General features: G+C 41.8%; 1 protein-coding gene across 1 annotated transcript in view; it reads right to left on the reverse strand.

Annotated features, from left to right (window-relative positions):
• Window positions 1–23892, reverse strand: part of EXT1 (exostosin glycosyltransferase 1) — a 316318-nt gene that overhangs the window by 39019 nt on the left and 253407 nt on the right.

Genomic DNA, 23892 nt, shown 5'->3' on the forward strand with positions numbered 1-23892 from the left:
AATTTACGCAAAGCAACTCGGGAAAGTCACCAGCAGGCAGCTCTCGCTTTTTCATTTTGAGGAAGGAGGTTGGGTTGCTGCATGAAGAACAAACATGAATCACCATGTTGGACAAAGCAATTAGGATCCCTTTTGCAAGCAGTATATATAAAGACGAGTCTGATCATTCTGGCAACAATTTGGTTTGCCCAGTCTTTGCTTCCAAAATCAGATTTTTGAGTCTTGATAAAATATGTTGCCCCATAGGCTTAAAAAGAAGAAGAAAAAATTACTGGTGCTTCTCCTTCTCCTTTAACAATATGGCATTCAGCAAAACTAAGACTGTTCTTGTTCCCTACCCCTTCAAAATCATGCTATTAAAAACTATTCAGAAAACCTCAGTCACAAGCACAAGACAATGTTTGTCTTCTTCTTCAAGATGGAGTTTCTACACTTAACCAAGAACAATCAGTTACCCAGGAAAAATGTTCCTGTTTAAGAATGGCTGACATAACTTATAGGAGAAAGAGGAGGTGAGAGAGAGGGATGCTAGCCTAAGAAAGGGAAAAAAAGAATAACGAGAAAAGAAAAGGAAAAAAAAAAAAGCCTGAAATAGTAGGGGGTACTGGAAACTGGTCTACAGAAGAGATGAGTTTATGTTACTCAAATACCATTTAATGACATTACATTGTTTTTGTATTTTGAAAAAAAATATATACAAAATATGAGTGTTACCTGACTGTTTAAGCTAGGGAAGTTTAAGAAAAATAAAAAGCATTTCATGTTGTTTAGGACTGTCACTTTTAAAATGATTGCCACAAACACATTCCAACATAGGCAGTTTCAAGTACATTATGAGTTTAAGAAAACTTGGGAAGGTAGAGATGGCTCATGTCCTGTAAAGGCCCCGATTCTTACAGCCAAGATGAAATCACTCTCATTTTTCAAGAGCTTCCAATGCTGAGCAGACAGGTGTGACTTTGACAGTAGCATATGTCACCACCATTTTCTGACTCTAATAGTCTAATTTAATCATAGCCTAAAGGCACTGAATTCTTCCCTCTTCTTTTTGGGATATTGGTATATACATTTATATTTTTAAAGTCCACATCTATTTTTATATTCTCATACAAACTAGGCATACGAGAGTAAGCCAATTTTCAATTATAAACCCGTCATTAAGAAGAGGCATCATGCAAAGGACCATTTGCTTAAACAAGCGTGTACAACTAATTTGCACAAGAAAAGGTCACCGTGAATGGATTAAGATTATCTCCATTGAGAGTAAAAATTTTCTAAAACCTTTGCTGCATTAATTAAATTGCAAAATAGACTTCAAAGTAAAAAAGATTTTTAGGAAGGCTTGAATTTAGTTAAATATAAAAATAATAATAAATTAGATGGTAGTGATTTCTTCTTCCTCATCAAACACAGGAAAATGGTTGACAAATATATTCAAGTTCAAATGTTGATAATGTCTGAATCTCTGCCTAATAGATGGAGAAGAGAGAAATGTGTACACACACACACACTCACAAAAATATATGAATAAAGTTTAAGCTGATTTTTTTTTTTAATTCAGAAAGGTCAAATATACTTCAGACTACAGCAAGATTTAATAAGTGCCCAGAATAGAAACCCCTGAGGGACTAGCACAGAAGGTCCTACATCCTCATCATTAGCCTACTAAAAATGTAAAATCCTATTAATGTTCTGCATTGTAACAAGTTTCAAAGTTGCTAGTTGCAGAATTTACTTTAGGGAATGTGTGGAGGAAGAGGAAGGGCAGAAAACTTATAGGAAAAATTAAAATGACAGTTATAGTAGGTTGCTTAAATGGCTATATAGAAGGACTATTTGCTGATATAGCAAGTAAGGTTGACATGATCGAAGCTTGTATTCCTTCACATAATAGGTAATTTGAGCTGTGGGAAGAATACCCTTGCAGGAATTAGGAAACCACTAGGTAGCTGTGAAACTTAATAAAACCCATGAGTTTTCTATCTGTTTCCTCATCTGCAAAATGAAATAATTGGGCTAGATGACCACAGATTCAGTTTTAGTATTCGATTATTCTTTATCTTATCATTTTTACAGAAGAAAGAGGAATGTCCTTTAAGAATATCCCACTGCTTGGGTTTCCATACCCATTATATGTATATGTATATGTACACAATTCCATACCCATATATGTATGTATATGTATGCTGTGCATGTCTAACATATGTGTATATTCACATAGAGGCTCATACAGAACACATACACTCCTACCTTAGAACAATGATTTTCATTCAGATTTCTAAGCATGCTCAGCCCGTGAACCAGCCTCTCTCTTCTGCTCTCTGGACAGTGAGTCTATGAATAACTAACATGTTCTACCTGAAGGAAGAATGATGCCCCACAAGTGGGCAGACAATGATTCTAGTTTGACCGCATGCTTGGTCCTCTCCCACTCAGTCCATTGTGATGCTCTTTCACACTGCACATCAACCTCCTTGTAGATGCTTAAATCCACTCATTTATTCATTCATTCTTTCAAGAAATATTATGTTTCAGACACTATCCCATGTGAACAGATGGAGTCCAGAGAAGGTCTTCTCTAGTTGCCGGAGCTACCAAAGAAGCACCTGACAATGAGAAAATGCTGATGAGATGAGAATTGAAGATATAAACATCTCTTGGGAGTATTTGCATGACAAGAGGAGATTATAGAAGGCCCACCTTCCAGAAGAAACACAAAGAACTCTGTGGACACTCTCCCCAGCAAAACAACAATTTAGTAACAATCATAAAAACATTTTAAGTCTCTGAGAATTGTCCTAAGGGGATAACGACAAATAGAGAAACAGTCATCCAAGAAAATCTACCAAATCTTGGCAAGAACCATGAGAGTCTGTGGCAACTGGTCCCTGACCTGTTCCATGACCAACCCCTACTAGCTCCGCCTTACAGGAGCTTTACTCTGGGGCAGTGCAGTCAGGGAGGCTGGGCTTTCAGTCCCCCCAGGTCCCATCAAGAAAGTGAAAAAGAGTCTACAGAAAGAGAGAATGGGCCAGGCACAGTGGTTCACATGTGTAATCCTAGCACTTTGGGAGGCCGAGGCAGGCAGATCACCTGAGGTTAGGAGATTGAAACCAGCCTGGCCAACATGGTGAAACCACGTCTCTACTGAAAATACAAAATTAGCCGGGCATGGTGGCACATGCCTGTAATCCCAGCTACTTGGGAGGCTGAGAAAGAAGAATCACTTGAATTTGGGAGGTGGAGGCTGCAGTGAGCCGAGATAGTGCCATTGCACTCCAGCCAGGGCAACAAGAGCGAAACTCTATCTCAAAAAAAAAAAAAAGGTGGGGGGGAACATATTTGCCAATCATATATATGATAAGGGACTTTCATCTAGAATACATAAAGAACTCTTCTGACTCAACAATAAAAAGACAAATAATCCAATTTTAAAAGAGGCTAAGGATTTGAATAAACTTTTTTCCAAAGAAGACACATAAAGTGCCGATAAACACATGAAAAGATATTCAACATCAATAGTCTTTAGGGAAAAGCAAATCAAAACTACAATGAGATACCACTTTGCACCCACTAGGATGGCTATAAGCAAAAGGACAGATGAGAGCAAGTGCTGATGAGGATGTAAAGAGACTAGAACCCTTCATACACTTCTAGCAGGAAGGTAAAATGGTGCAGCCACTTCAGAAAATAGTTTGGCAGTTCCTTTTCAAACTAAAAATGGACTTACCATATGACCCAGTAATTGCACTCTTGGGCACGTATCCCAGAGAAATGGAAACTTATTTTCACGCAGAAACTTGTCCACAAATGTTCACAGCAGTTTTGTCTGTAATAACCTCAAACCTGGAAACTACCCAAATGTCCTTCAATGTGTGAATGATTCAACAAATTGTGGTACATCCATAGCCTACAATACTTCTCAGCAATGAAGTGGGACAGACTATTGATATACACGACAACTTCAAGGAAATTATGCTGCATGAAAATGTCACCCTGAAAAGCGTACATACTATAGAATCTCTTCTATATGACATTCATGAAATCACATAGTTACAGGGATAAAGAACACTTAGAGGTTGTCATTGGTTGGGGGAGGGGGAAAGACAGGGAGACTTGAAGGTCAAATGGGGGGACATAATGTTTTAAGATGGACTAATTCTCCCTCATTTCTGATGTTTAGAAATGTGAATCACGGCCGGGCGCAGTGGCTCAGGCCTGTAATCCCAGCACTTTGGGAGGCCGAGACGGGCGGATCACGAGGTCAGGAGATCGAGACCATCTTGGCTAACACGATGAAACCCCATCTCTACTAAAAAATACAAAAAAAAACAAAACAAAACAAAACAAAAAACTAGCCGGGCGCGGTGGTGGGCGCCTGTAGTCCCAGCTACTAGGGAGGCTGAGGCAGGAGAATGGTGGGAACCCGGGAGGCGGAGCTTGCAGTGAGCTGAGATCCGGCCACTGCACTCCAGCCTGGCGACAGAGCGAGACTCCGTCTCAAAACAAAAACAAAAACAAAACAAAAACAAACAAACAAAAAAAAGAAATGTGAATCACGTAATCACACACTACTTAAAAGAAACATATGATATCCTAAGCAAGAAGGTAAGTGGGTGAGGGAGACAACTAACCCCAGATAATTCGCCGCTCTAATAAATGGTTTTGTTACCCTTTTTGGATGGGCATTAGGTTCCCCACTGTGCAGGTAAAGAAGGACAGAAGGTAGAAGAGTTTTCACAAATGACTACAAAGAAAAGTGCAATAAAAATTACATGACTTTGAATTTAACCTAGAAACCAGTACCACTCTATGGCCATAATAATTTTATACTTAAAGTTGTATTGAACAATGTATGGGATGCACCCCATTTAAAATGGACTATGCAGTAATGCACAGTCAAAGTCCTGCCCCTCTGTAGGAAACACATTTTTGCTGGCAGCCATTCTGTGCAACCGGGAAAGATGGGGGAGTGTGGCATAGAGCAGGGGTTCTCAAAGTGTGTTCTTCCAACCAGTGGCAACATCTGCATCATCTGGGAACTTGGTAGAAATGCAAATTCTCAGCCTCACCCAAACCTGCTGAATCAGAAACTCCAGGGGAAGAGCCCAGAATTCTGTGTTTTAACAAGCCCTCCAGATAATTACGATGCACCCTGAATTTTGAGAACCACTGGTACCATAGTTAAGAGCTTAGTAATTAAAAGCTTAGTGGTTGGGCAGCTTTAGACACAGCCAAACCTGGGTTCGAATTCCAGCTTTTCGATTTATAAACTGAGTAACCTTGAGAAAGTTATTTAACTTGTTTAATCCTAGTTTCTTGGTTGGCAAAATGGGAATAATACTTACACTGTGAGGATTAAGTGGTACATTTTAACCAAAGCACGAGCAAATTATAAGCAAACCATAAAAGGCAGCTGTTCTCATTAGGACTGAAGGAAGATAACAGAACATAATGGAAAACATAGCCAGCTTCAAGCTGGAAAATCTGGGCTGAGGAATTTGGGTTCTTGATCTACCACTTCCTGTGTAACCCCAGCAAATCATTCAACTTCTCCAAACCTCAAAGTTGTGAAGATCAAATGAAATCATGTACAATGAATATAAATGGCAAAGCACTATGCAATTCCAAGTTATTATGATAAATTATATCAGAATAAGAGGGATATAAACATTTTTTAAAACCCTAGTAACAATGAAAAAGAATGAAAACTACACCAGATTCCCAAAGACAGAGCCAAGAGACAAATGTGGAACAGACCCTTTAAAGTAAAATGGAAATAGAAGCTGTGAATCACAATAGAACAGCAGCTTCTAATTGAAGGCTTTTGTCTTATTATCAAAAGCTACGTAGACAAGGTTGTTGCTGGTGCACTGTGCTCACAGGTCCTCCTGTGGCTCCCACAATCTCTCTGTAGCACGCGTATTTGCCAAGTGAACCTGCTTTTTGCTAACCAAGGACGATAGGAAAGAAACAAGTGATCCAGCCTCTCATCTCTGTACTCACACAATTCTAGTCTCCCCATGATGTTTTCACAGTTTGTCTCAAGTATTTATTCATAAAGTAACTTAACATCTACAGCTGATCTATTCCCTCCAGTCCGCATCCTCATAAGTAATTAATCTTTGCTTATACCCAAGTTTGAATCACATCCCTTAAGAAAAAAAGAAAGAAAGAAAATAAAAATAATTTATGACTGTTGTAGTTCTCTAAAGTGCATGGGGATGAGAGAAATAAAATTAACATCCTTTGAGCACCTCTGGAGGTGCCTTTTTCATTCATTCACCAAGCATTAGCTGAATGTCTACCCTGTGTAAAACAACATGTGTTATCAAATGATGGTTAGTCAGTGAGAGGAGTGCTAGGATTAGACATGAGGTAGAGGTGGGGGGTATAGAGAGACGTGTGGTAATGGCCGCATGTAGGCAGGGAGGCTTCCTGGAGGAAGTGAGACCCTGAGCTAAATCTTAAAGGATGAACAAGAAGCAACCAGGCACAGCGGTAAGAGGAGGCGATGGGAATTTCTGGGGGTAGAGACAGCATAGCAGGAACAAAGGCACCAAGGTGAGAGAAACCACCCAGTTTGGGGAGAGGAAGGCATGGGGGTGCGGGCTGCTGTTACTGGTGGGTTCCCACTAGGAAGCCTTTGTTTGACATCTCCTAGAGCTCAGAGATGATCCCTTGCAGGTGATCAGGGTGTCACTGAAGGGCTTAAGCAGAAGAATGACATGTTACCAAAGGTGTGCTCAGGACTTTATATAACCCAACTTCACAGAGAAGCAGTTAAGTTCAGAGACCTCGAAAACCCTTCCAACGCAGGTCACAGCTAGGACCAACCAGCCTGTGTTCCAACTCCTGGATTTCTGATTCTAAATCCCATTTTCTTTTCATCACATCATATTGCCTTCTCGGTCAGCCCATACAACATGCAGTGTCTAAAACTGACATTTCTTATGAAGCCAGGTCCTAAGCAGTTCACCTAGTTTCAAGCATGGGCTATTCTATTTGTTGCCAATTTAAAAGGGCTGTTTCTCTCCCACTCAAAACTTCACCCCAGATCACTACCAGGAGTTCAGTTTAAGAAGGTACTCTGTCATTTATTTACTAACCATGTTGCCTTAGACCCTTCCTTGGCCTTTACAGGTTTAACAGTTTAAAATTTCAATTACTACTATTATTATTTTGAGATAAGATCTTGTTCTGTCACCTAGGCTGCAGTGCAGTGGTGAGATCACAGTTCACTGCAGCCCCGACCTCCTGGGCTCAGGGAATCCTCCTGTCTCAGCCTCCTGAGTAGCTGGAACTACAGGCATGTGCCACCATGTCAAGCTAATTATTAAACTTTTTGTACAGATGGGGTCTCACTTTGTTGCCCAGGCTGGTCTTGACCTCCTGGGCTCAAGCGATCCTCCTGCCTCAGTCTCTCAAAGTGGTGGGATTACAGGAGTGAGCCACCATACCTGGCCTCAAATTTCAGCTATTTTTGAGAAAACTCTGAAGTTTACAGCATGCAATAGTATGAGATTGGCCCAAGGCAAAGATTTGAACTGAGAAACATATATAAGTGGGAGCTAATCTTTTAGCTGGAAAATGGGTCCAACTGGCCACTGTTCCATCTCAATTAGGTCACTTGAAAACACGGAATATGGAAAAGTATAGGTCCCTGGGGTATTTGAGAATTCTCTGGACTTAAGGAGCCATAGTTTCTCCATGACACCTACTTACACAGAGTCTTTGTGCACATAAATGAGCTGCTATATATGCTAGTGTCAGGCAAGTACAAACGAGCTATGCAAACGTGCAGTGCTGGGCTCTGGGCCTGGCTGACCAGGTTGGCTGCAGCTTCAGGGATGCTCGGCGTCCCCCAGTAGGAAGGAACTCGCTATTTGGAGGTGGTGCAATTCCTTACTCAAGACAGTTTTTTGCTTTGAGCATTGCCTGCTGTTAGAACTGCCACACCGCTCCCCTCCTCCCCAGTCATGCCAAGGATTAAGAATGTATTTCCTTGTGACACTTCTCAGTCTGAGGCTGCTGATCCCAAGCTGTCGACTGCAGAGAGCAACACACGGCTAAAACCAGGGCCAGGAATTTATATTCACCCGTTCACACTTCTTGGCTTTCCACAGAAGACAGTCTCCTTTTCATGTCCACTTAAAATCCATTTCAACATAGGGAAGGTAGGCAGGTAACATTTTGTGGGCTGAGGCTGAGGCGTGAAATCCCTACGGGAGGCATTCGCTCTCTTACCCAGGATCTCATGACAGCCTCACAACCACTGGGGACGTGTGGAAAGATACACCTGCCTTTCACAGGGAAGAGGGAGTCTGAAGAGTCCTTGGACTCAAACATCTTGTCTGAACACACTGGGGTATAATCTCTTATCAACTCTAAACTCCACCCCTCATCCTTAGGCTAAATGTCTACTGACAGTTCAGAACCTTAAACTTAGCCCAAGTGGTAATCGCTACCTGTGTCTATTAATGAACACAACATGTACCAGGTGTACCTCATACTTCAAGAGGGGTAAAAGATGACCATCTCAATTCCTGCTCATTAAATAACAGCTCAGCGGCTAATATATAAAGGTAAGTTAAAAAAAAAAAAAGATAGCTATTAGTAACAACATTTTTAAAACTTTTTTTACATTTTAATTTTTTGTAGAGACAGAGTCTTTCTATGTTGCCCAGGCTGGTCTTGAACCCCCGGCCTCAAGTGATCCTCCCACATCCTTCCCAGTCCCCAAAGTATTGAGACGACAGGCGTGAGCCACCATGCCTGGCCAGATGTAAATTATAATAACAACAGTACCCCCACTTTTTAAATATTTCCTGTGGGTGGGGCACTGAGCTGCCCAATCTGAATTCTTTTTTTTTTTTGAGGCGGAGTCTCGTGCTGTCCCCCAGGCTGGAGTGCAATGGCGCGTTCTTGGCTCACTGCAAGCTCCACCTCCAGGGTTAATGCCATTCTCCTGCCTCAGCTTCCTGAGTAGCTGAGACTACAGGCGCCCGCCACCACGCCCGGTTAATTTTTTTGTATTTTTAGTAGAGAAAGGGTTTCACTGTGTTCACCAGGATGGTCTCGATCTCCTGACCTCGTGATCCACCCGCCTCGGCCTCCCAAAGTGCTGGGATTACAGGCGTGAGCCACCGCACCCAGCCCAATCTGTATCCTTTATTGTGCCTTATTTTTACAACCATCGTGGAGAATAGGTGCTATTGGCCCCAGTTTACAGATGATGAAGTGTCAAAGGTTTTGTTCAGTTTGTGCAAGGAGGACAGGATCCACGACCGGCTGTCATCTCTCAACCTGCCCAGGAGGAAAGAGAAACGAGGCGCCAGCAAAGGTGAAAATAAGACACATTTAATACATCGTGCCTGTGATATTAATCTCAGGTAGCTTTCTGAAAGAGGCGAGGTTTTGCAGCACCAGTTTTTTCTTTTTTTTCCCCCTTTGAGCAGAGTCTTGCTCTGTTGCTCGGGCTGGAGTACAGTGGCATGATCTCAGCTTACTGCAACCTCCACCTCCTGGGTTCAAGCGATTCTTGTGCCTCAGACTCCCAAGTAGGTGGGACTACAGGTGTGTGCCACCATGCTCAGTTAATTTTTGTATTTTTAGTAGAGATGGGGTTTCACCATGTTGGTCAGGCTGGTCTTGAACTCCTGGCCTCAAGTGATACACCTGCCTTGGCCTCCCAAAGTGCTGGGATTATAGGCGTGAGCCACTGTGCCTGCCCAGCACCAGCTTTTATACTCAGCAATACCCACTTCCAAAATTCTTCTCAAGAGAAATGCAATTCCAAGACACATGGGCCTAAATTCTCTGGTTAGAAACAAAATGTTTTTGAAAATGCTAAATAAAGGGTTACCTGAGTAAAGTGGCAGGGAGGGGGTGCAGGGGGGAAAGAGGGGATTAACAATAAAAGAGCCAACAGCAACAGTGACCTCAGATGGATAAATGGGTCCAGAAGGGGCACGCACAGGCCCAGTGGTGATGGGGAAGCCTGAGGTCATTATCTTACCATTAACTCCTTTCACGAGGCTCTAAGCCAACGGGACTGGTTAAGTGGAATGGGGCCAGGAAGTATGGACTGCAGCCTGAGAAGACCAGGATAGGGGTAGACAGTGCAGTGTGTCTGTTCTAAGGGTGTCAGCTCCCCACCTAGGACAATCTGAGTCCCAGGAGGCTGGCTGTGGAGGGACCACTTCTTCCCTACATGCCTCTCTTTCCTTCTTTTTCTTAACTTCTCCTCCTGTTGCCTAGAGGAAGCCTTCCCTGATCCCTGAAGTTTGGGCACCCTGTGCTAACTCTCTATTGCTCACTCTGTATTAAGTTGCGCATTTTTCTCATCTTCCTTCCCCTGGATTCCAGGACACAGGACCTTGGTCCTACTTTCTGTTGACCCAACAACTACCTTAAGGCCTGGCCTACCGTAACCACTCAGAAAAAGAGTTGTTAAATTAATGTAAGGTGCTCAGTGTCTACCAATTTGCATTAAAGTGTACAGGGGCTGTGGAAGCAACAAGATAACAAAGATAAGATGCAAGCCCTTCATTACAACAATCTTCACTTTAACAAACACATGCCCAACTCTTGATTATGCTGGGTTCTTCCAAGGATGAGTTCATTCCTATGCTTACACCAAGCCCAATTTACTTGGGGAATGAAAAATCGTGTTATTTATTTAGTCTTCCTATTGTACATTTTAAAATCCCTTCTCTGTTTTTATTTCTGCAGGTCTGGCAGCTTGTTAAAAATGTCATCTTCTCCCTGCACGGTGAGGAGGGTGGAAAATTTGTGTTTCACCAGCCCTGATAAATAGCGTTATTTGTAAATCAAAGTTAAATGCATGCACAGTGCTGTTCAAACTGAACCTTCTCCTGGCCTTCCTCCATGTCTGAACTGAAGAAAAAAAATTGTAGAATATCCTCATGGCTTCTGCAATGACAAACCCTGCACCAGTCCAAAAAGCAATGACTCCCTCTCCCTGCACAGAAAATTGAGCTCAAACCAATGTTCTGACCACTTCCCTTCTTGATCCAAGATATCCTTTCCAGCAAGACCAGCCTGGATCAGGTCTTGGATTAGAGGGATATTTCGCATTCCTACTATTCTCACCCCCAGGGCAGGCACTGTGCAGAGCCTGTCCTGTGTCCTGCATTCTTGTCAGTGCTTAATCCTTTTGTCTGGCCCCTGCACTTAATTGATTATAAAATATCTTGAGAATCCAATGACAGTTTACGGAATGTCAGCTGGTGCCACCAACCTCACCTTCCCATTTCCTCTCCCACTGTTGCATCACTAGCCTCTGCCTTGTGACTTTGACAGTCAGGGCTGCCACCTCACTCCTGAGCCGCTGGTACCGAATACACAAACAAGACCTCAGAACTCTGTGTAGGCTGACATAGCACATTCTCAAAAAATTCTAGAACACCCAACTTACTATGAATGCTGCATGAAGCTAGTTGTCTATGCAAAGTTTAATCATTCCCATCCGGGTATGTGAATGCATAAATGTATAGATACATGGGTATATCCATGGGACATAAAATTTGGGTTACGGTTGAAGATTTGATGCCACATGTTACCGATTTACAGATTATCTTTGCATGAAGGTTGGGTCCTAAGGGATTGGAGAGGCCCACAAGTCTAGATTCTGCCATTTCCTTTGGCAGAAGTACAACAGTGCCCTGGGGAAGATGGTCTGTGGAGCTGAGTCACCTCTCCCTCCTCCTCCTCCAGCTGGCCATGCTTCCCACAGTTCCTTTGAGAAGCAGATAGAGCTAGCTAGCTCCCTGGCACTCTCATTCTGGAAAGAGGCTATGGGACAGAAAGAAAATTTAAGCACTGGATTGAGGAGAGGTGGACCAGATGGCCCAAAGGATGCCTTCATGCCCTGACATTTACTCACTGGACAAAGGAGTACTGAGCAGGCCCTACATGTCAGGTAGCACTCTGAGCACTGGGATGCCATGAAGCAAGAGTCCTCCAGGAGCTGCTCATTCATGGATTTTGCAATTCAGTGGCAACTAGAGTCTCCTCACACCCCTCTTCCTATACCTCCTTAAACCCTTTTCTCCTTCAGCTCAAGCATGCATGAACAGAGCAACAGAAACCATACTCCGCTTCTTACTAGTTTTAAACAGAATGAGTTCAATCGTATCTTCCTACAGTCCATAGTCTATAAAGCAGCCAAACACACCTTTCAAATGTCACCCCCAGTCTGAACACCCTCCAAGGGCTCCTCCTGGCATGCAGAATAATATTCATGCCCTACACCCTGGCCGACTGGGTCCAATGAGAACTGGCCTCTGCCCACATCTCTGACTGCCCCATCGTCAGTCACCATCTACAGCTACAAAGTCCTGCTCTCAATTTCTTGGCAGAGAATGCTAACTTCCACCTCCTGCACTTGCACTTGCTGTGCCCTCTGCCTGGAATTCCTCTCCAGGATCTCTCTCAAGCTGCCTATAAGCATTCAAATAGCCCCTTCTCAGAGAGGCCAGCACAGACCAACTGGTGCTACTTCCACTCCCTTTCTGTTGCCCTGTTTCATCTCTGTCCTGGCATTTACCAAGGTCAGAATTCATACGTGTTTGTTTTACTGGCTTACCTTCTTTCTCCCCAAATGTAATATATACTTCATGAGAGAAGGAGCTTTCCTGTTCTTATTCACCACTGTGACCCCAGACCCTGTACTATGCCTGGCCCACAGTAATCTTTCAGGAAATATTTGTTGAACCTATGTCAGATTATTCAACACTCACCCCATTCCTCATGGGTTTATAAAGCCCAGGTCATAAAGTGTCCGAACTGCTGGCAATGTTTGCAGGGATAATTCATGTGACAATTTTCTAAAAGGATATGGAGAAGTTTTCTTTCATCTTTGTTTTATACAACGCTAGCCTTCTCTCTCTAGTTAATGGTATGATTCTTCAAGTTCTCTAAATGCCACCTGCTATGAAAGCAAGAGCCCATTAAAAATGCCTGTAGAAGAAATTTCTTAAAGAAAGAGCATCTTTAGAGATGTTTATGTAAAGTGATACAATGAAACCCTGCACAAATTAATAACTAAAGCATTTATGAATATTAGGAAGGATGAGGCAAAAATTTTCTTGGAACAGTTTTTTGTACATATGAGGTAAAACGTAGAAGATGTCAAAGGCCTGGCATTGTTATGCTTCTTTCGCCTCTTCTTTGAGTCCCAAATTGTTATGGCATATACCCAAAATCCATCTATTGCTTCAGAAGTATAGATCGTTTTCCAAAAGAAGCATCTGGAATAACTAATTTGTTACCAAAGCCAGTGATTTAACACACATGATACCATGGGGCTGAACGGCCGGCCATGAGTCCCAGTTTTCCATTGTATTAGGTTTCAGCTATTAACCAATCAGTCTGCTTTTAGAGTATGAATTTGTGTAATGTAGATGGCTCAGAACTCTTGGCTATGGGGCTCTTAATAGGAGAGCATTTCTGTCACATGGAATGTCTTGTTGCTTGGTTTCCATTAAGGTATCTTGGCTTTTAAATAAACTGTCAAGTAAAACTTGGCATCAAAACACAAAGTGAGTAACTTCCTTTGTTGAGTCGCTGACAGCTCCGCTGTGTGTCAGATAGATAGCTGCTAAGAGTCAGCTCCAAAGGCGACTGCAGCCTCTTTGGAAGGATGCTGGTATCACAAACTGCCTTCCTCAGGATTAAGGCTAAGCAAAATTTAGGGATAATCTTTATGGAAAGGTAACCCAGCAACAGCCAGTCGGCCATATCCCTCTCCACAAGTGTTGGTTTTGGAATTAGAAAAGTTTTGGAGGTGCGAAAACATAATTGGAAAACTTTTTTTCCCTGCTTAAAGGGCTAATTGATTTCACAGGTGTTTAATTATCATTTGCTGTGAGATAATACCTTGTAGTGCCATAAAAAATGGATTTAATTTTCGAGTGCTTGCAAAACCATTTCCAAAGCCAAGTCAGAGCTAAAGCTAGATAACTATTCTATAAATCAAACACACTGCCTCTTTTCTTTGAAATTTTTAATACTTGGGGATAATGATATCTGACAACCTTGAAACTAACATGAAAAGGATTTTTCTGCCAAGTGCCAAAAGTCAACCATTGGAGCATTTCAGGCAGTTTGGTTCATTAACAGTGACTCAGGCAGCCTCAGGACCCTGCCTGCAGGCTTCCAAAACACCCCAAAGGTAAGAGCATTGGTGTGTGTCAAGACACAATATTATCTACCAAGATCAAATGGTCATATATCCAATAAGGTCTACAGAAAAACAGAAAGAAACCCCAAACCACCCTTCGCACAAAAAACTGCCTGGAAACAACAGTAACTCTCTAAGCTCAAACTAAGAGTCCTGGAACTTAGAAAGTAGAGATGTTTCAACTTGATCAAGGGATGCTTTCCTATCTTATGCTTAAGGCACAACACTTGTGCTTTCTGTAATAACAAGGGAGGGAATCATAAAATCAAACAAATGTTAACAGCTGGAAGGCACCACAAAGATCATCCAGTCCAAATATCCAGATGAAAAAAAGCAGCCAGGAGAGGTCAAGTAACTTACCCAAGATATCACCAGGGGCAGAACCAAGATAAAAAGAATAATTCTGAGTGAGCAGAGAAAGGAAAAGAAAGCTTGAAAATAGATTTAGAGTCCCATTCTCACCCAAAATCTAAAAATATAAGGAAGAATTTTTAAAAAGACAAAAAAAAAAAAAGTGAGGTTTCATTCTGTAAGAGTGGCGGCTATTTCTTCAACAGAGCCCAGTTTCCACAGAAGTGCTTAAGCAGCCTTAAATAACTGCTTGGGGGTTTTAGTTAGTGCCACGTTTTGGATTTTTTTTTTCTCTCCAACTTCTATTCAGAAGCTGCTGAAATCCTACCATGTTCCATTAGATTAAGTGTGCTTAAATGATTTAAGAAAGCAGCGTAACTTAGCTGGACACACGCACGCACGCATGCACGTGCACACACACACACACACACCCCATTATTTAATTTATTTAACGCCTGTGTATGGAGGGTGCATGCACCCCAAACCACTGTATAACAAAGATTTCTGGGCAGTTCAGGTTGGCCTTCGCAGTGCTGGATAAAATAATATACGGCAATATGCAGTATAATTGGTGCCATTCTTGGACACTGTGTTTGGGTCCTGGTAGTAAAAGTCTGGGCCAAAGTCATGTGGGCTGAAAGGGCAGAGGACAATGTGGGCCCCAGTATAGTCTGAAAAGAGTTGGAATGGAAGGGCATCCCTAGGGACTGGCTTAGGATTGCAATGAAACTCCTTCAATGAATAAAAATGGTGGCAATAACTCTAGCTAACATTTATTGAGAACTTATTACATGCCCAACTCTCTGCAAAGCACTGTATGTCCATTTGGCCATTTGCTCTTCCAACAATCCTATGAAGTAAGTAGCGTTATAGCTCCCATTTTGTAGAAGAGGAAATTGAGGATCACCCCTAATTTGTCTAAATTCACTTAATACACAGGTGGGTAGAATTTGAACTGAGGCATTGTGACTTCAGGTCCTAAGTTATTGTACACAATTGCACACTGCCTCCTTTCCATAATGCTTTTTGGAGATGTCCCATTGGCTAGCTAAATGAGCTGTGTCATCAGGGACACCATGAGAACCACTATGAAATGCACTGGACTAAGTTATGTCTTCTAACCAAAGACGTGCCTGGCATGGGGAAAGAGCTTTTATGTGGCTCTGAATAAGAGATAATATCTTTCCCAGGGTCCGCCCCATCTCACACATTACTTCCAGGTCTTGGGGACTTGATAGAGCAGGTGAGAAATAAATTCCTGTTCATTTGCTATATTTATCTCAGCCAGGACCAGCAATGGAACATAGAAACTTCAAGACCTCTTCCTAAGACTTTATATGATTCTTAGTTTCCCAATCCATCGTGAGGCTTTGGTGCCAAGACCCATAACATGACTTTTAGTTCCCTAATAAGCTTGTGGAGTCTCTACTATGTGTGCAGATCTTTAAGGTCACATGGACAAAATTGGGAAGATACATAAAACAAATACTGTAGGAGACAATGAGATTTCATTCATTCATCCATCCATCCATCCATTTACCAATAGCACTTATTATGTACCTACTAAGCACCAGGCATTCTATTGTCAGGATACAATGGTGGGCCAAATAAAAAATCCTTGCTGTGATGTAGACTAAATCCATAGAATGGTTTGCAAAACAAAGGTTAGGACTCCATGCTGCCTGGAAAAATGAGTGTGATTAAAGACTGGATGTCTGAGGCCGGGCGTGGTGGCTCACATCTGTGATCCCAGCACTTGGGGAGGCTGATGAAGGCAGATCATCTGAGGTCAGGAGTTCAAGACTGGCCTGGCTAACATGGTGAAACCCTCTCTCTATTAAAAATACAAAAATTAGCTGGGTATAGTGGTGTGCACCTGTAATCCCAGCTACTCGGAAGGCTGAGGCAGGAGAATCATGTGTCTGGATGGATAAGCACTGTCATTCAGTTAAACACGTTGATCATATCAGAGCATTCCATATTCCACATACCTGCTAAGCAATAACTAAGGCAACAGACGTTGATCCACGTTACAGACAGTAAAGTTGCATCAGAAAAGAGCCTTAACAACTTGATTAGAGTTAATGAAAGATACTTAAAGTTGTTCTAGTTCATCTTATCTGCTCTTCCCTGGAGACCTGGCAACTCACCTTTTTAGCACTTATTTATAAGCCCCTCTCCTATTACCGCAAAATTCTACAGACTCTGTAGAAATGGTGCTGAGTCTCTAAATAATCACATTTTCATGGTAATTAAAAGCCAAATTCCCTAACTCCCTAAATGCTATGAGCAGCTTGAATGCCTGTGTTTTGTCCTAACATTGAGCATCTCTAGGGTGAAGGAAAACCATGATAGAAAATACTGAAATGACTTAATTGCAGAAAAAGGCAGCCTTATGATGAAGTAGCAGTGAGCTTCTGCCGGGATGGCACAGCCAGGGGAGGAAGCTGCTCACAGGAGGAACGCCCAGGAGCCCTGGCCTCTGCCCTTCTTCAAGTACTGACTACTGTGAGGCCTGGGCCGAGGTCCTGCAGGCCAGGAGAAGCCCTGAGATGACATCTTTCTGCTATGGTGACAAGTCCTTCCCATTGATTCTAATAGTTGTTAAGGTAAGAGAGGTAAACAAGGGAATTTAAGTTATTAATGCATTAGTTTGAATTGGAGCTGGGAACAAAGGAAAAGCCACAACTTGGCTTCATCCAGCAAAGACACTATTTTCATCCATCTGTCTCCTAGACTAATTTAGGGATTACAGGACCTACCCAGGAAGCTCCGATGCAGCAAAGTAAAGATCATATTGTGAGGGCAGACGAGGCCAAACCATTGCCACCTCTGTCTTTAAGGCTGCTAATCTCTTAGAAAAAACTGGAAGAAAAAGTTGGAAAGGGCAGTAGGGGGAGAAGACACACACACACACACACACACACACACACACACACACACACACACACACACATATACCTATTTAAAGACCACCAAATACGTTTTTCATCTTTAAATCAAAGTCCTGCATAGAAAAAGAAAGCTGCTGGTAAGCATTAAAGGAAAGACTTGTGGCCAATAATACGAAACATGTTTCTAAAACAATACCTTAACATGTAGAAATAACAATGATAATGATGATATAACAGCCACACTGTTGAGAGCACACTCATGCGCCGAGCACCATGCTAATTACATACAGTATCGCGTTCTAAGTGTCACAATCTGTAACACTAATACTATGGTCCCATTTCACCGCTGCACACCAAGGTTGACAGAAGTGTGATAATTTTCCCAGAGTTATATAGCCAGAGAAGCATAACTAGAACCTGAACATAGCCCTCTGAATGTGAAGTAGATGCTGCTGAACTTCACTTGCATTGTTTACCAGTAGTTTTGATGTCATACAGAGAAATAGGTATAAACGAAATCTTTCAAAGTAATGAGCACTGAAAATATTTTGGTTCCCACTGCAATGAGTAATTCAAATAATGAACCACTAACCCTTAAAACACAGAACTTATATGTATGCTATGCTGATATTAAAATGGCTTGTTTATAGGTTTTCTGATTACTGCATTCTGGGTAAGATAAAGCAGTTATATCCTCTCTCTCCTTTGCTTTGACAGGATGCTAAGCACATGTAAAGTTGTTGGAAATCATCTTGAACCTTAAAAACCAAACTAAGTGGCAGGTCTGCTCAGCTAGTTGTAAATATGGGCATAGTTTCACTTTACTGCACTTTGCAGATCTTGAGTTTTTGTTTTTGTTTTTAACAAATTGAAGGTCTATGGCAACCCTAAGCAAGTCTGTCGGCATCATTTTTCCAACAACATGTGCTCAGTTTCTGTCTCTGTATCACATTTTGGTAATTCTCATAATATTTCAAAACTTTTATTGTTATTGTATCGGTTAGGGTGATTTGTGATCAATGCTCTTTGATATGTTACTACTGTAATTGTTTTGGGATGTCACAAAACTCACCCATATTAAGATGGTGAACTTGAAAAATGTGTGTGTTCTGACTACGCTACCAACCAGCCATTTCCCCTCTCTCTCTCTCTTTGGGCCTCCTTGTTCCCTGAGACACAAAAATATTGAAATTAGGCCAATTAATAACCCTACAATGGCCTATAAGTGTGCAAGTGAAAGGAAGAGTCACATATCTCTCACTTTATTTACTTAGAGACGGAGTCTTGCACTGTCACTCTGGCTGTAGTACAATGATGTGATCTCGGCTCACTGCAACCTCCGCCTCCCAAGTTCAAGCGATTCTCCTGCCTCAGCCTCCTGAGTAGTTGGGATTCCAGGCACCCAGCACCATGCCTGGATAATTTTTTGTATTTTTAGTAGAGATGGCGTTTCACTATGTTGGCCAGGCTGGTCTCGAACGACTGACCTCAGGTGATCCACCTGCTTCAGCCTCCCAAAGTGCTGGGATTACAGGCTTGAGCCACCGCACCTGGCCACATCTCTCACTTGAAATCAAAGGCTAGAGGTTATTAAGCTTAGTGAAGAAGGAATGTTGAAAGGCACAACACGTTGAAAGCTATGCCTCTCATGCCAAACAGCCAAGTCATGAATGCAAAGGAAAAGTTCTTGAAGGAAATTAAAAGGGTTACTCCAGTGAACACATGAATGATAAGAGGGAGAAACAGCTATATTACTGGTTTGGAAAAAGTTTTAGTGGTCTGCCTAGAAGAGCAAACCATACACAACATTCCCTTAAGTCAAAGCATAATCCAGAGTAAGGCTTTTTCGATTTTATGATGACTGAGAGAAATGTGGAAGATGCAGAAGAAAAGTTTGAACCTAGCAGAGGTTGGTTCATGAGGCTTTAAAAAAAGAAGCTGTTTCCGTATCATAATAGTGCAAGGTGAAGCAGCGAGTACTGATCTAAAAGCTGCAGCAAGTTATCCATCAGATCATTGATGAGGTGGCTATATGAAACAACAGACATGCAATGTGAATGAAACAGCCTTATACTGGAAGAAGATGCCTTCTATGACTTTCACAGCTAGGGAAGAGAAGTCGATGACTGGTATAAAAGTTTGGAAGGACAGGCTGACTCTCTTGTAAGAGGCTAATGCAGTTGGTGACTTGAAGTTGAGGCCAATGCTCATTTACCATTCCAAAAATCCTAGGACCCTTGAGAATTAACTTAAAAGCTGTATCTTTAGCTTTAAAGCTAAATCTACTCTGCCTGTGCTCTATAAATAGATGGAACAACAAAGCCTAGATGACAGCACATCTGTTTACAGCATGGTTAACTGAATATTTTAAGCCTACTGTTGAGACCTATAGCTTAGAAAGAAAAATTTCTTTCAAAATATTGCTGTTCATTGACGAGGCACCTAGTTACCCAAGAGCTCTAATGGAGATGTGTAAGATTAATGTTGTTTTCATGCCTGCTAACACAACATCCATTCTGCAGCCAATAGATCAAGAAGTAATTTGGGGCCTAGGCACAGTGGCTAATGCCCGTAATCCTGGCAATTTGAGAGGTCAAAGTGGGAGCACTGCTTGAGGCCAGGAGTTCAAGACCAACCTGGGCAATGTAAGACCTCATCTCTACAATCAAAAAATTCAGCCAGACTAGGCATGGTGGCTCACACCTATAATCCTATATAATTCTAGCACTTTGAAAGTCCATGGCAGGAGGATTGCTTGAGCCCAGGAATTCGAGACCAGCTTGGGCAACATGGCAAGACTCCCCACCGCCAAAAAAAAAAAAAAAAAACTCCCACATGGCAGCATGCTCCTGTAGTCCCAGATATTCAGGAAGCTGAGGCAGGAGGGTCACTTGAGACCAGGAGTTTGTGGTTACAGTGACCTATGACAGCACCACTGCACTCCAGCTTGGTCAATAGAACAAAACTGACTCAAAAAAAAAAAAAACCAGTAATTTTATCAAGTATTGTTATTTTAAAAATATATTTTATAAGGCTATAGTTGACAGAGATAGTGATTCCTCTGATGGATCTGGACAAAGTTAATTGAAAACCTTTTGGAAAGGATCCTAGACGCCATAAAGAACGTTCATGATTCATGGGAGAAGGTCAAAATATCAACATTATTGGGAGTTTGGAAGAAGTTGATTCCAACCTTCATAGATGACTCTGTGGGGTTCGGGACTTCAGAAGAAGTCACTGCAGATATGGTAGGACTAGCAAGAGATCTAGAATTAGAAGTGGAGCCTGAAGATGTGACTGAATTGCAGCAATCTGATAAAACTTGAATGGATGAGGAATTGCTTCTTATGGATGAGCAAATAAAGTGGTTTCTTGAGATGGAATCTACTCCTGATGAAGATGCTTTGAACATTGTTGGAATGATAACAAAGGACTTGGAATATTACATAAACTTAGTTGACAAAGCAGTGGCAGGGGTTGAGAGGATTGAGTCCAACTTTGAAGGAAGATCTACTGTAGGTAAAATGCTATCAAACAGCATTGAATTCTACAGAGAAGTCTTTCATGAAAGGTTAGAGTCAATTGTTGCCGCAAACTCCACTGTTGCCTTATTTTAAGAAACTGCCAGCCAGGCACAGTAGCTCATGTCTGTAATCCCAGCACTTTGGGAGGCTGAGGCAGGCAGATCATTTGAGGTCAGGAGTTCGAGATCAGCCTGGCCAGCATGGTGAAACCCCATCTCTTCTGAAACAAACAAACAAACAAAAATTATCTGGACATGATGGCATATGCCTGTAGTCCCAGCTACCTTGGAGGCTGAGGCAGGAGAATGACTTGAACCTGGGAGGCAGAAGTTGCAGTAAGCTGAGATTGCGCCATTGCACTCCAGCCTGGGTGACAGGGCAAGACAAAAAAAAAAAAAAAAAAGAAAAGAACAGAAGAAAGAGAGAGAGAGAGAGAGAGAGAGAGAGAGAAAGAAAGAAATTGCCACAGCTACTCTCACTTTCAGCAACCACCACTTGATCAGCCAGCAGCCATCAACAAGGCAACACCCTTCACCAGCAAAATGATTATGACTCACCAAAGGCTCAGATGATCACAAGTACTTTTTAAGCAGTATTTTTAAATTAAGGTATATATATTGAGGTTTTTAAAGACATGTTATTGCATGCCTAATAGACTACAGTATAGTGTAAATATGACTTTTATATGTACTGGAAAACTGGAAAAAAATCATGTGATTTGCTTTATTGTGCTCTTTGTTTTATTTTCACGGTCTGGAAGCAAACACACATCTCTGAGGTGTGTCTTATAACTTAAGTGTTCAAAAACAGAGGCACAAAACCCAGCCACTAGTTCAAAACCTTCCCTTTGGGAGGCTAAGTGGAGACTGTAGCAACTACACAATATAAATGTATTTTTAAAAGAAGAAAACAGTAATTGAGAGATGATTTCATGATCTTCTCACTACTCCTGATTTGGAAATCTGGAGTGTGTGGTATGGGCATGAGGGAGATTCTTCTAAATGGGTATGTTAGGTGAATCCTTGTAGGGTAGTACAAGTTAAAGATATAAAACACCCAACTGAATGCATGTTCATGATGTATACACATATATTGTTTGTGGGTTTTTCCATCATAAGCAAGAGCCAGAAGAAAAATACTAAACAGTGAAATGTGTCTAGTAACCTTATTCTTCTGAGATATTACTGTCTATTGTGTTACTTTCGAAGCTTTTTGGTTTTACTGAACATATATTTTGATTATATGCATATACATACTACTTAACATCTTTTCAACATGAAAAGTGTCCATCAATGGATGACTGGATTAAATAAATTGTGGTATGTATGTATATACCATGGGATACTAACTCAGCCATGCACACACACAGAATGAAAATGAGGCTGGGCACAGTGGCTCACGCCTGTAATCCCAGCACTTTGGGAGGCTGAGGTGGGCAGATCACTTGAGGTCAGGAGTTCGGGAACAGCCTGGCCAACATGATGAAACCCCGACTCTACTAAAAATACAAAAATTAGCCGGACATTGTGGTGGGCACCTGTAATCCCAGCTATCCGGGAGGCTGAGGCAGGAGAATCGCTTGAACCTGGGAGGCGGAGGTTGCAGTGAGCCAAGATCATGCTACTGCACTCCAGACTGGTCAACAGAGCAAGACTCTTGTCTCAAAAAATAAATGAAAGAAAATGAAATCATGCCTTTTGTAGCAACATGGGTGCCACTGGAGGCCATTATTCTAAGTGAAATTACTCAGAAAGAGAAAACCAAAAACTGCATGTTCTCACTTAGAAGTGGGAGCTCAACAGTGGGTACACATGGACATACAGAGTGAAAGAACAGACACTGGAGACTCCTCAAGGTGGGAGGGTGGAAGGGGGATGAGAGAAGAAATCTACCTATTGGGTACAATGTCCACTATTCAGATGATGGGCAAACTGAAAGCTCAGCCTCCGCCACTATGCAATATGTCCATGTAGGACAACTGCACTTGTGCCCCCTAAATCTATTTCAAATAATTGGTGATTCAGTATGTCCTTTGTAAAGGAAAGATTATCTATTAGATAGATAATCTTTGCCAGGGACTATCTGCAGCTACAAATCGGAGAATCACAAGCAGTATCCTTGTGGCAGATATATTTGGTTTAGTCCCTACTAAATCTAAACATTTTTCTTAACTCAATTGGCAACATTTTCAAATCATGATATTTCATGCCAAAATCCAGATTTCAGGCATCTCATGAAAAATGAGAAGATCTGGTAGCACTGGACCTGCTGGACTCCCTTATGGCAAATTAGCAGAAGCTGAGTTGGCTTGATTCATTTATTACATCACTTACCTGGCCCCTGTAGGCATCTGAGTTAGTAACCCCTGGTCTACAGGTAAAGAGGCTAAAGGTCAGATACAACTCATCTCAGATGCTGGAAGCAGCTTTCTTAGTCCAAATAAGCAGCTGTCATTAGTCCAAATAGGGACTAACAATTTGACTTCAATATGAAATGTTTTATATGGGCTATAAAATTATCCAAACTTGACACAGGACACTTTGAGCTTCTTTCCAAATCATCTGGCCTTCATCTACCCACTGGAAGAACTATTACTCTGCTGAGTCCTCAGGGAAACATACCTTTCAGCCCTAACAATGAGACCACAGACATCTATATCCCCAATGCAACAACAGCTAAAAAGCAGCAGAATGTCAGAAACGCTACCCACTTAGCTCTTGGCTGACAGGCCCCACTGAGCATCCTTTGTGAAGTTCGTTTACTAGCTAATTCATAATTTACACAGGGCATTCAGACATAGAAGCTAAGATATAAAACATTTATCAACACAGGAACCAGTTTATCATTTTAAAATAATTATGTTTCTTTAAGTAAACTGATCAAGTCTATCTTCTCCAATTTACTTACTGAGCCTTAT

This window comes from Macaca mulatta, chromosome 8, assembly GCF_049350105.2.
Source record: "Macaca mulatta isolate MMU2019108-1 chromosome 8, T2T-MMU8v2.0, whole genome shotgun sequence".
Lineage (NCBI taxonomy): Eukaryota > Metazoa > Chordata > Mammalia > Primates > Cercopithecidae > Macaca > Macaca mulatta.